Source organism: Mustelus asterias, chromosome 29, assembly GCF_964213995.1.
Source record: "Mustelus asterias chromosome 29, sMusAst1.hap1.1, whole genome shotgun sequence".
In the NCBI taxonomy this organism is placed as follows: Eukaryota; Metazoa; Chordata; class Chondrichthyes; order Carcharhiniformes; family Triakidae; genus Mustelus; species Mustelus asterias.
In genome coordinates this window covers 23,973,811-23,986,335 of record NC_135829.1, presented here as the reverse complement: position 1 = coordinate 23,986,335, position 12,525 = coordinate 23,973,811, and the positions used below count along the sequence as shown (strand labels likewise).

At 49.1% G+C, this 12,525-nt stretch overlaps 1 protein-coding gene across 4 annotated transcripts in view; it reads right to left on the bottom strand.

The window, feature by feature from the left end:
* The window catches only part of LOC144480588 (talin-2), a 410,923-nt gene that overhangs the window by 348,621 nt on the left and 49,777 nt on the right, over positions 1–12,525 (bottom strand). The gene's annotated exons all lie outside the window — the stretch shown is intronic.

Here is a 12,525-nt window from a genome sequence, read left to right as displayed (position 1 = left end):
CACATAAAGCAGGACAAATCTGGACAATTCCCACCCTATCAGTCTACTCTCGATCATCAGTGAAGTGATGGAAGAGGTCACCAACAATGCTATCAAGCAACACCTGCTCAGCAATAACCTGGTGACAAGTCTCACAACACCAAGTTAAAGTCCAACAGGTTTATTTGGTAGCAAAAGCCACAAGCTTTCAGAGCCCCAAGCCCCTTCTTCAGGCGAGTGAGGACTCGTGTTCACAAACAGGGCATATAAAGACACAAACTCAATTTACAAGATAATGGTTGGAATGCGAGTCTTTACAGGTAAACAAGTCTTAAAGGTACAGACAATGTGAGTGGAGAGAGCATTAGGCACCGGTTAAAAAGATGTGTATTGCTTCCAGCCGGGACAGTTAGTGAGATTTTGCAAGCCCAGGCAAGTTGTGGGGATTACAGATAGTGTGACATGAACCCAAGATCCCGGTTGAGGCCGTCCTCATGTGTGCGGAGCTTGGCTATCAGTTTCTGTTCAGCGATTCTGCATTGTCGCTGAGCAGAGACTGATAGCCAAACTCTGCACACATGAGGACGGCCTCAACCGGGATCTTGGGTTCATGTCACACTATCTGTAACCCCCATGACCTGCCTGGACTTGCAAAATCTCACTAACTTTCCTGTCTGGAAACAATACACATCTCTTTAACCGGTGCCTAATGCTCTCTCCACTCACATTGTCTGTACCTTTAAGACTTGATTACCTGTAAAGACTCGCATTCCAACCATTATCTTGTAAATTGAGTGTATGTCTTTATATGCCCTGTTTGTGAACACGAGTCCTCACTCACCTGACGAAGGAGCAGCGCCCCAAAAGCTAGTGGCTTGTGCTACCAAATAAACCTGTTGGACTTTAACCTGGTGTTAGACTTCTTACTGTGTTTACCCCAGTCCAACACCGGCATCTCCACATCAGCAATAACCTGCTCAGTGATGCCCAGTTTGTGTTCTGACAGAGTCACTCAGCTCCTGAAATCATTACAACCTTGAATCAAACTTGGCAAAAGAGCTAAATTCCAGATGTGAGCTGAAAGTGGTGCCCTAGATATCCAGGGAACATCTGACTAAGTGTGGCAAAACTCAGGTCAATGGGAATTGGGGGAAACTCTTCACTGGCTGGAGTCATACCTGGCACAAAGGAAGATGGTTGTGGTATCGCAGTCCCAGGACATCTCTGCAGGAGTTCTTCAGGGTAGTGCCTAGGCCCAACCACCTTCAGCTGCTTCATCAATGACCTTCCATCCATCATAAAGGTCAGAAGTGGGGATGTTCGCAAATAACCTGTGTTCACTCTAAGCCACTTGCCTGCACAGCTGCACAACAGTGCTTCAAATGTCACGCACACCCTAATAGTTAAATGAGGTTCACTGCAACTCTCTCCCACAAGCAAAGAACTGGCAGACATGACCACAGCAGGAAATTAACAGATCACCAAGCCCAATTGGATTAAACAGGTGAGATTAACATTCAGAATCCACCCATGTCAGTTACTGGTGCCTATTACTCACCACTTGGCTTTCCTGCGGCCTTTAGTACAGAATTTGTGTATTGTTGAGAAAATAGACATGCTGGTGAAGCTTTACATCATGCACTCATCAGGACAGACACAGGAATGCCAAATTTCAAAGAGAACAATTTATATTGCATGAGAACATGGCGCTTATTGGTTGGCAATTCCACTCTGATTGGTCGAGCTGTTGTCATGGCAAAGGTACCAGAGAATTATTGCCTCCCATGGTACTCGGCACAACATCGTGGGCCGAAGGGCCTGTTCTGTGCTGTTCTATGTTCTATGGTTTTGTTTAATTCAACAAAGGCACAATGACTGGACATGTTCCTTTTGGCTGCAGAATACAGGAAAATAGACGTAGATTCTAGCAGACACAAGAGACATGTTCAGGTGCTGCGACTTTTTAAGAGTTAAACACAAGTGTGGGGGGAAAATAGTTCCCTGGTGCATTCTCCATGGCAACGCTTCGACCAAAGTCAAATTGCCAACCAGTCAGCACCCTTTTCGCAGACAGTATAAACTGCTACTCCCTTTGAAATTTGGCATTCTTGTGTCTGCGCTGATGAGTACAAGACAAAAAGATTAAACGGCATGCCTCTTTTCTGAGCAATACTCAAATTCTGTACTAACCACATGATAATTCATAGATTTTGAATCCAAAAAAAAAAAAGTAGGTGGAATTAATGCCATTAATTTCCCAAAAAACGACCCCGACAGTCAGTCATTCTCTCTCCTGGGATTCCGCGCCCTTGTCTCCACAATCAGTTCCTCAGTTCCCAAGTGTAGCTTCCACCTTCAACATTGGCCCAATTTGCAGTGACACAATGCCTGCAGTTCATTAGAGCCAAACCTCTCTCTCCAAATTCACAGAGACACTTTACCTCTGTCGATGTGAAGAAACTACTTCCCTCACCGTTCATCAGTTTTAAGTGAAGGAAAGACTCAACGAGCTGAACATAGAACAGTACAGCACAGAACAGGCCCTTCGGCCCACGATGTTGTGCCGAGCTTTATCTGAAACCAAGATCAAGCTATCCCACTCCCTATCATCCTGGTGTGCTCCATGTGCCTATCCAATAACCGCTTAAATGTTCCTAAAGTGTCTGACTCCACTATCACTGCAGGCAGTCCATTCCACACCCCAACCACTCTCTGCGTAAAGAACCTACCTCTGATATCCTTCCTATATCTCCCACCATGAACCCTATAGTTATGCCCCCTTGTAATAGCTCCATCCACCCGAGGAAATAGTCTTTGAACGTTCACTCTATCTATCCCCTTCATCATTTTATAAACCTCTATTAAGTCTCCCCTCAGCCTCCTCCACTCCAGAGAGAACAGCCCTAGCTCCCTCAACCTTTCCTCATAAGACCTACCCTCCAAACCAGGCAGCATCCTGGTAAATCTCCTCTGCACTCTTTCCAGCGCTTCCACATCCTTCTTATAGTGAGGTGACCAGAACTGCACACAATATTCCAAATGTGGTCTCACCAAGGTCCTGTACAGTTGCAGCATAACCCCACGGCTCTTAAACTCCAACCCCCTGTTAATAAAAGCTAACACACTATAGGCCTTCTTCACAGCTCTCTCCACTTGAGTGGCAACCTTCAGAGATCTGTGGATATGGACCCCAAGATCTCTCTGTTCCTCCACAGTCTTCAGAACCCTATCTTTGACCCTGTAATCCACATTTAAATTAGTCCTACCAAAATGAATCACCTCACATTTATCAGGGTTAAACTCCATTTACCATTTTTCAGCCCAGCTTTGCATCCTATCTATGTCTCTTTGCAGCCTACAACAGCCCTCCACCTCATCCACTACTCCACCAATCTTGGTGTCATCAGCAAATTTACTGATCCACCCTTCAGCCCCCTCCTCTAAGTCATTAATAAAAATCACAAAGAGCAGAGGACCAAGCACTGATCCCTGCGGCACTCCGCTAGCAACCTGCCTCCAATCCGAAAATTTTCCATCGACCACCACCCTCTGTCTTCGATCAGACAGCCAGTTACCTATCCAATCGGCCAACTTTCCCTCTATCCCACACCTCCTCACTTTCATCATAAGCCGACCATGGGGGACCTTATCAAACGCCTTACTAAAATCCATGTATATGACATCAACTGCCCTACCTTCATCAACACACTTAGTTACCTCCTCAAAAAATTCTATCAAATTTGTGAGGCACGACTTGCCCTTCACAAATCCGTGCTGACTATCCCGGATTAATCCGCATCTTTCTAAATGGTCGTAAATCCCATCTCTAAGGACCTTTTCCATCAATTTACCAACCACCGAAGTAAGACTAACCGGTCTATAATTACCAGGGTCATTTCTATTCCCTTTCTTAAATAGAGGAACAACATTCGCCATTCTCCAGTCCTCTGGCACCATCCCCGTGGACAGTGAGGATCCAAAGATCAAAGCCAAAGGCTCTGCAATCTCATCCCTTGCCTCCCAAAGAATCCTAGGATACATTTCATCAGGCCCAGGGGACTTATTGACCTTCAGTTTATTCAAAACTGCCAGGACATCCTCCCTCCGAACATCTATTTCCTCCAGCCTATTAGCCTGTAACACCTTCCCTTCCTCAAAAACATGGCGCCTCTCCTTGGTGAACACTGAAGAAAAGTATTCATTCATCACCTCGCCTATCTTTACTGACTCCATACACAAGTTCCCACTACTGTCCTTGACCGGCCCTAAACTCACCCTGGTCATTCTTTTATTCCTCACATAAGAGTAAAAAGCCTTGGGGTTTTCCTTGATCCGACCCGCCAAGGACTTCTCGTGTCCCCTCCTAGCTCTCCTAAGCCCCTTTTTCAGCTCATTCCTTGCTAACTTGTAACCCTCAATCGAGCCATCTGAACCTTGTTTCCTCATCCCTACATAAGCTTCCCTCTTCCTTTTCACAAGACATTCCCCTCTTTCGTGAACCATGGTTCCCTCACTCGGCCATTTCCTCCCTGCCTGACAGGGTGATGCGCGACAATCAAGCACGTGGAACAAGGCTTCAGTATTGAAGGCTTTTATTGTCAAACAATGGAACTAACTAACACGAATACACCAGTTCAGACTGAAGGGGTCCTGCCGGAGCAGAGGGTCTTATACCTCTCCTCCAGAGGCGGGGCTCCACCGGGATGTGCCATAATAACATTTGCAACAGGTAAACACCCTAACCCAACAACATTATACAACCCCCACAGTGACAACACCCTAACCCAACAGTAACATAAGAACAACCCCCAGTGGTAACCAACGATGGTTCACCACATTCACCCCTCCTTTAAAAACAAAGGCCAGCGGGGTGCAAAAAAACAGGTCATATGTACAAAATTCACAAGTCCAGACGTCTGGAGGACCGCACCGTCGCTGTGATCTCCTCAACACCGGTTGCGAAACCGGAGCAGGTGCTTGCGGTGGCGTTCTCTCCAAAACAGCGTCCGGCTGTCCCCTCAAGGACTCCCGGGCCGGTTGGCCCTGGTGAGGCGATGGTGCAGGGGATCCTGGAACCTTCGGTGGTGGCGCCGATCTCCGAGTCTCAGGCAAGCTGTACATGGGAGTATAACTGTTATGCACTGGTCCCGGTGCTGACCGCGCCACGTCTGGGGAAGAAATGAGTAGTAGGGGATTCGTGACAGGGGGTATGGCAGCGACAGGAGTTGCTACGTCCCCTGCGGGCGCCAGGTCTCGAATGGAGACAGTGTCCTCTCGCCCGTCAGGATATGCCACATAGGCATACTGAGGGTTAGCGTGGAGGAGTTGGACCGGTTCGACCAAGGGGTCGGACCTGCGAGCCCTCACATGTCGCCGCAGAAGGACGGGTCCTGGGTACGTCAACCAGGCTGGTAATGAGATCCCCGAGGACGACTTCCGAGGGAATGAGAACATCCTCTCGTGGGGAGTAGCATTGGTTGCCGTACACAGGAGGGAGCGGATAGAATGGAGCGCATTTGGAAGGACCTCCTGCCAACGGGAGACTGGAAGGCCCCTGGATTTCAGTGCCAGTAGGACAGCCTTCCAGACTGTAGCATTCTCCCTTTCCACCTGTCCGTTACCCCTAGGGTTGTAGCTCGTGGTTCTACTAGAGGCAATCCCGAATGAGAGCAGGAATTGCCTCAAGTCGTTGCTCATGAACGACGAGCCCCTGTCGCTATGAATGTAGCAGGGGTACCCGAACAGGGTAAAAAGCTCACTGAATGCCTTAATGACGGTGGCAGTCGACGTGTCCGCACAGGGGACAACAAACGGGAACCGGGAGTACTCGTCTATTATGTTGAGGAAATAGACGTTCCGGTCCGTTGAGGGAAGGGGGCCCTTAAAATCCACACTCAGCCTCTCAGAAGGGCGAGTGGCCTTGACCAATTGTGCCCGGTCTGGTCGATAAAAGTGCGGTTTGCATTCTGCGCAAATCCGACAGCTTCTCGTCACTGACCTGACATCCTCCACCGAGTAGGGCAGGTTGCGGGCTTTGACGAAATGGTAGAGTCAGGTGACTCCAGGATGACACAGGTCATTGTGGAGGGCCTTCAAGCGGTCCTCCTGCATGATGGCGCATGTTCCGCGCGAGAGGGCATCCGAGGGCTCATTGAGCTTCCCTGGACGATACATAATATCGTAATTATAGGTGGAGAGCTCAATTCTCCACCGCAAGATCTTATCGTTCTTGATCTTGCCCCTCTGCGTGTTACTGAACATAAACGCCACGGATCGTTGATCCGTGATCAGAGTGAACCGCTTCCCCGCCAGGTAATAGCGCCAGTGTCTGACTGCCTCCACGATGGCCTGAGCCTCCTTCTCCACCGCCGAGTGCCGAATTTCGGGGCCTTGAAGGGTGCGGGAAAAGAACGCGACGGGCCTGCCTGCCTGGTTTAGTGTGGCGGCTAGGGCGAAATCAGATGCATCACTCTCCACCTGGAAAGGGATGGATTCATCCACCGCGTGCATCGTGGCTTTCGAAATGTCGCTTTTCAAAGCCTTGAAAGCCAATTGGGCCTCCGGTGCGAGTGGGAAGGTCGTGGACTTGATGAGCGGACGAGCTTTGTCCGCGTAGTTGGGGACCCACTGCGCATAGTACGAAAAGAACCCGAGGCATCTCCTCAGTGCTTTCGTGCTAGCGGGCAAGGGAAGTTCAGTAAGGGGGCGCATACGGTCTGGATCAGGGCCAATGACCCCGTTTTCCACCACGTATCCGAGGATGGCTAACCTGCGCGTACGGAATACGCACTTCTCCCTGTTATTGGTCAGATTCAGGCGAGATGCAGTGCGCAGAAAGTGTTGGAGATTCGTGTCATGGTCCTGCTGGTCATGGCCGCAGATGGTGACGTTATCCAGGTACGGGAAGGTAGCCCGCAACCCGTTCTGGTCCACCATTCGGTCCATAGCACGCTGGAAGACCGAGACCCCATTGGTGACACCAAATGGAACCCTGAGGAAATGGTATAGACGACCATCCGCTTCAAAAGCCGTATATTGTCGGTCCTCTGGGCGGATGGGGAGTTGATGGTAGGCGGACTTAAGGTCTATGGTAGAGAACACTCGGTACTGCGCAATCTGATTGACCATATCAGAAATGCGCGGGAGAGGATACGCATCCAGCTGCGTATAACGGTTAATGGTCTGACTGTAGTCGATGACCATCCGAGGTTTGTTCCCGCTTTTGACTACCACGACCTGCGCTCTCCACGGACTAGCACTGGCCTGTATGATCCCTTCCTTGAGGAGCCGCTGAACCTCAGATCTAATAAAGATCCGGTCTTCAGCGCTGTAACGCCTACTCTTAGTAGCGATGTGCTTGCAGCCTGGTACCAGATTTTTAAATAGGGATGGTGTAGTGATTTTCAGAGTGGAAAGATTGCATGCGGGGCGCTTTGGGCAATTTGGAGGCTGCGGCTGATTCCCTACTGCCAGTGAAGGGAGTGGCCCACCGTACTGTAGGATCACACTCTTCATGTGGACCATAAAGTTTAGTCCGAGGAGAATTGGCGCGCAAAGGTGAGGTAACACAAGGAGCCTGTATTGCTCGTAAATTGTGCCCCGTACCTCTAGAGTTACCATACATCGTCCTTGGATCGGTACAGACCGGGACCGTGATGCCATGGAAATTGTCTGCTTGGCAGGTAGAACCCGGAGTCCACACCTTTTAGCAGTGTCAGGGTGTATGAAACTCTCGGTGCTCCCACTGTCAAACAGACAATTCACAGTACGACCATTTACCTTGATATCCATCATTGAATTCTCAAGCCTGTGGTGCTTTGTCTGGTCCAGGGAAATCGACGCCACCGTTGGCCCCTGGGCGTCACTGCATGCCGCCGATGTTGATGCTGAGGACCCCTGCTGGTCGCTCCTAGTCGTCGTGGACCATGATGGCCGCCCCCATGAATCGCACGTGGGCGAGGGCGCCAAACGCAGCGACTCCTGGTGGTCTTTCTCCTCCTCCGTCAGCCACGATGGCGCCGTCCTGGATTCGCACGTGGTCGGACCTCGTGGGTACTGCGACGCCGAAGGAGATTGTCTCCGCTCTGGAGGGTTACAAGCTGCACTGCCGTTTTTGGACTTCGACCTGCAAACTTTACCGTAGTGGCCTTTTTTACCGCACTGGCTGCAGATTGCCGTTCTTGCCGGACACTGTTGCCGTGGATGCTTGGCCCCACCGCAAAAATAGCATCGCTGGCCGCCTGGAGCTGCTGCCGTCGTCGGATCGATCTGGGAGCGCGAGTTTGCGGGGCGAGGAGGGATTTGAGCTTGCTCTTGCCACGTTGACTCCACGTGGTCCTCGGGGTACAGCGCCAAGCTTTTCGACGCCGCTTCCAGCATCTCAGCCATCTCCATCGCTTGGGTCAAGTCGAGGTTCCCTTTTTCCAGTAATTTAAGCCGGATGTACGAGGACCCTACCCCTGCTACGAACGCGTCTCGGGCAAGGTCGTACATGTATTGTTCGGCTGATACGTCTTTACAATCGCAACCCCTGGCAAGCTGCAGGAGCTCATTGGCGTAGTCCTCCATGGTTTCGCCCGACTGCCGACGTCATGTAGCGAGGAGGTAACGAGCGTGTATCTCGTTGGGTGGTTTCGTGTATCGTTTCTTCAAGAGCTCGACGGCCCTCGGGTAAGTGGTAGCCGCACGAATCGCGAGATAAATCGTGTCGCTTACCCTTGCGTGGAGGACTTGGAGTTTGTCGCTGTCTGTAGTAATAGCTACAGAGGCAGCCAGGTAGTCTTCGAAACACTTCCACCAGTGGTCGAAGGTGTTAGCGGCACCGACCGCACGTGGGTCCAACGCCAGACGATCTGGTTTCAAGATCTGTTCCATACTCTTTTTTTTTACAGCTGAGAGTTTTCTGTTTGACAATAAAATTGATGCGCGACAATCAAGCACGTGGAACAAGGCTTCAGTATTGAAGGCTTTTATTGTCAAACAATGGAACTAACTAACACGAATACACCAGTTCAGACTGAAGGGGTCCTGCCGGAGCAGAGGGTCTTATACCTCTCCTCCGGAGGCGGGGCCCCACCGGGATGTGCCATAATAACATTTGCAACAGGTAAACACCCTAACCCAACAACATTATACAACCCCCACAGTGACAACACCCTAACCCAACAGTAACATAAGAACAACCCCCAGTGGTAACCAACGATGGTTCACCACACAGGGACATACCTATCAAGGACATCCAGTATTTGTTCCTTGAAAAAGTTCCACTTTTCATTAGTTCCTTTCTCTGACAGTTTCTGTTCCCAACTTATGCCCCCTAATTCTTTTCTAAGTTGCCTTTTCCACATCTTCTATCAATAAAGAAAAGGGCAAACCTCTTTCTATTTCAAGTTTGTCAAAATGAAACAACAGACCTTTGTCTTGTCTTATCGGCACCAATTCAATTTTTCTTCCCTCCAGATGACGAAAAGTACAGGCTACAATATAAAAACTAACAAATACTTCTCTCATCTTATTATACTGGACTTCAAACCGAGAGGCTGAGAGTTCAAAAACTGACATGGTAAACTTACAATGGAATTCAGTAAACTTGGCCACTTGCGCACTAGCATGTGACCCTGTCAGTGGTCTGGAGGGATAGGGGATTACTTCATCTTGCTCCGTACCTATGCTAACTTTTCCACAATATCTACTGTTTTCAAGCGTTTTTGTTTCTCGTGGTGGTGCACATACACACATTACTTTGATATTGGTGCACAGAACAAAATTCATTCTAGATGGGAAAGATTAGAGAAAAACCAAGAGAGAAAATGCTGGAGAATCTCAGCAGGTCTGGCAGCATCTGCAAGTTTCAAGTCCAGATGACCCTTTGTCATTTTATCCAAGATTAGAGAGAATATTGCTGACGACAGCAGTGTTCACTCCAATTCATTACCTCTCGGTAGTGAAGCAGTCCATGCCCGCATGCAGCAAGACCTGGGCAATATACAAGCTTAGGCTGATAAGTGGCGAGTATCATCTGTGCCACGCAAATACCAGGCAACTGACAACATGACGCCAAGAGAGACGACATCAGAGAGGTCAGGTTGCATTGCACGAAGGGTGGCATCTACAGACTGGCAAGAGGATGTGGGTCTCTGAAAACTGGCAGGGTGCAATAGAATTGACAAACTTAAGGTAACAGAGTCACACAACACAGAGAAGGCCCTTCAGCCCATTGAGTCTGCACCAACAATATCTTTAAAGTTTATCTATTAGTCACAAGTAGGCTTATATTAACACTGCAATGAAGTTACTGTGAAAATCCCCTCGTTGCCACACTCCAACGCCTGTTCGGGTACACTCAGGGAGAATTTAGCACAGCCAATGCACCTAACCAGCAGGTCTTTCGGACTGTGGGAGGAAACCCATGCAGACACGGGGAGAATGTTCAAACTCCGCAGAGACCACTAAAGTCGCACTAATTCCATTTTCCTGCACTTGCCCCATATCCTTGAATATGATGGTATTTGAAATGCTCATCCAAATATTTTTATAAGGTTTCCAGCCTCCCATACCTTCCCAGGCAGTGCATTCCCACCACCCTGAGTGGAAAAATGTTAATTGAAAGCCCCTCTGAATCTCCTGCCCCTCACCCTCAAACTATGCCCCCTTGTGATTGACCCCTCAACTTCAGCGGCTTCCTATTCACACGGTCCAGACCCCTCATAATCTGATACACCTCAATCATGTCCCCCCTCAGCCTTCTCTGCTCTTGAGAAAACTATCCAAGCCTATCGAGTCTCTCCTTATAGCTCAAATACTCCATCCCAGGCAGCATCCTGCTGAATTTCCTCTGCACTCCCTCCAGAGCCCTCACATCCTTCCTATAGTGAGGTGACCAGAACTGGCAGGGTTTGAGGGGCTGGGGTTTGGCCTCAAGGGACTTGGCAGCTTTTTAATCGGCGGGGGGGGGGGGGGGGAAATGAATAGCAGACCTGTCAGCGACCTGACAAATCAACTTCAGGAAGCACAGTGGAGGACATGCCAGAGTCTACAGGGACGAAGTGGGAATGGTCGAGGGTTTCAAGTTTCTAGGTGTCCAGATCACCAACAACCTGCCCTGATCCCTCCATGCCGACGCTATAGTTAAGTGTGGTGATATAAACAGGACCTAGTTTTAAGGCTGATAAAATTGGATATCCTAAATTAAAGAATTAGGCACATTGAAATCAAACACAGTCACACCTCAGGCAGGCCAATTGTACAATACACAAATGTGTCTGGGCCTGACCCATCAACCACCCATCAAAGGTCGTTACACTCTACTTGAGACTTAGCAGGAGATCATGGCACCTCATTGAAATGCATCGGTCTATTGTTAGAAGCCCAGATCGGGCCAGACTTTCTGTCACCAAGAGATCCTGTAGAAACCTCACCTGATAACAAGTTTAACAACATGGAGATGGACACCTGGGGGGCGGACCCTGGTGTCCTGTCAGGCAGACATCAAGAAACCCACTGGGTATTGGAACCCCCTCCTGGGACCTCATTGGCCAGAAGCCAGAGAAGTTTCTGGAAAGGCAAGCAGGCTGGGGATAAAGGGACACACTCAGAGGCACACAGGCGCGAAGACTCGACAGGGGAGACAGCCGTGACCATTCGGAAGACTGACCAGACAAGGAAGGAAGGAAGAAGCGGCCATCGAGACTCACCTTTGTGACAACAGACCAGAGGGACTCAGAGAATCGGGCCTGCAGTTTAACCAAGCCATCTTTACGGGTAGTACACTTGAATCTGCTGGGGTATCCTCTTGTTTTATGTGGGTAATTTAAGGGTTAATAGTATTAATAAACTTGTTGAATCTTTACTTGTGTTTGTCCTTTGTCCACCTTGCAAATAAGGGCACCGGGGTAAAACCTTGGAGTAAGTAAACTGGTTGAAAGTATCTGAGAATTAACAGGTACAACATAAGAAAGCCCACCAACTTTCTCAGGGGGCTAAGGAAATTCAACATGACCACTACGACTCTCCCCAACTTTTACAGATGCACCATAGAAAGCATTCTTCCTGGTTGTATCACAGCTTGGTATGGGCTCCTGCTCTGCCCAAGACCGCAAGAAACTACAAAGGGTCGTGAATGTAGCCCAATCCATCACGCAAACCAGCCTCCCATCCATTGACTCTGTCTACACTTCCCGCTGCCTCGGGAAAGCAATCAGCATAATTAAGGACCCCACGCACCCCGGACATTCTCTCTTCCACCTTCTTCCATCGGGAAAAAGATACAAAAGTCTGAGGTCACTTACCAACCGACTCAAGAACAGCTTCTTCCCTGCTGCTGTCAGACTTTTGAATGGACCTACTTCGCATTAAGTTGATCTTTTTCTACACCCTAGCTATGACTGTAACACTGCATTCTGCACCCTCTCCTTTCCTTCTCTATAAACAGTATGCTTTATGTAGCGCACAAAAAACCATACTTTTCACCGTATAATACATGTTACAATAATAAATCAAATCAAAAATCGCAGTCCCATTTCCGGGAATTCTATTGTTAAGGCAAAG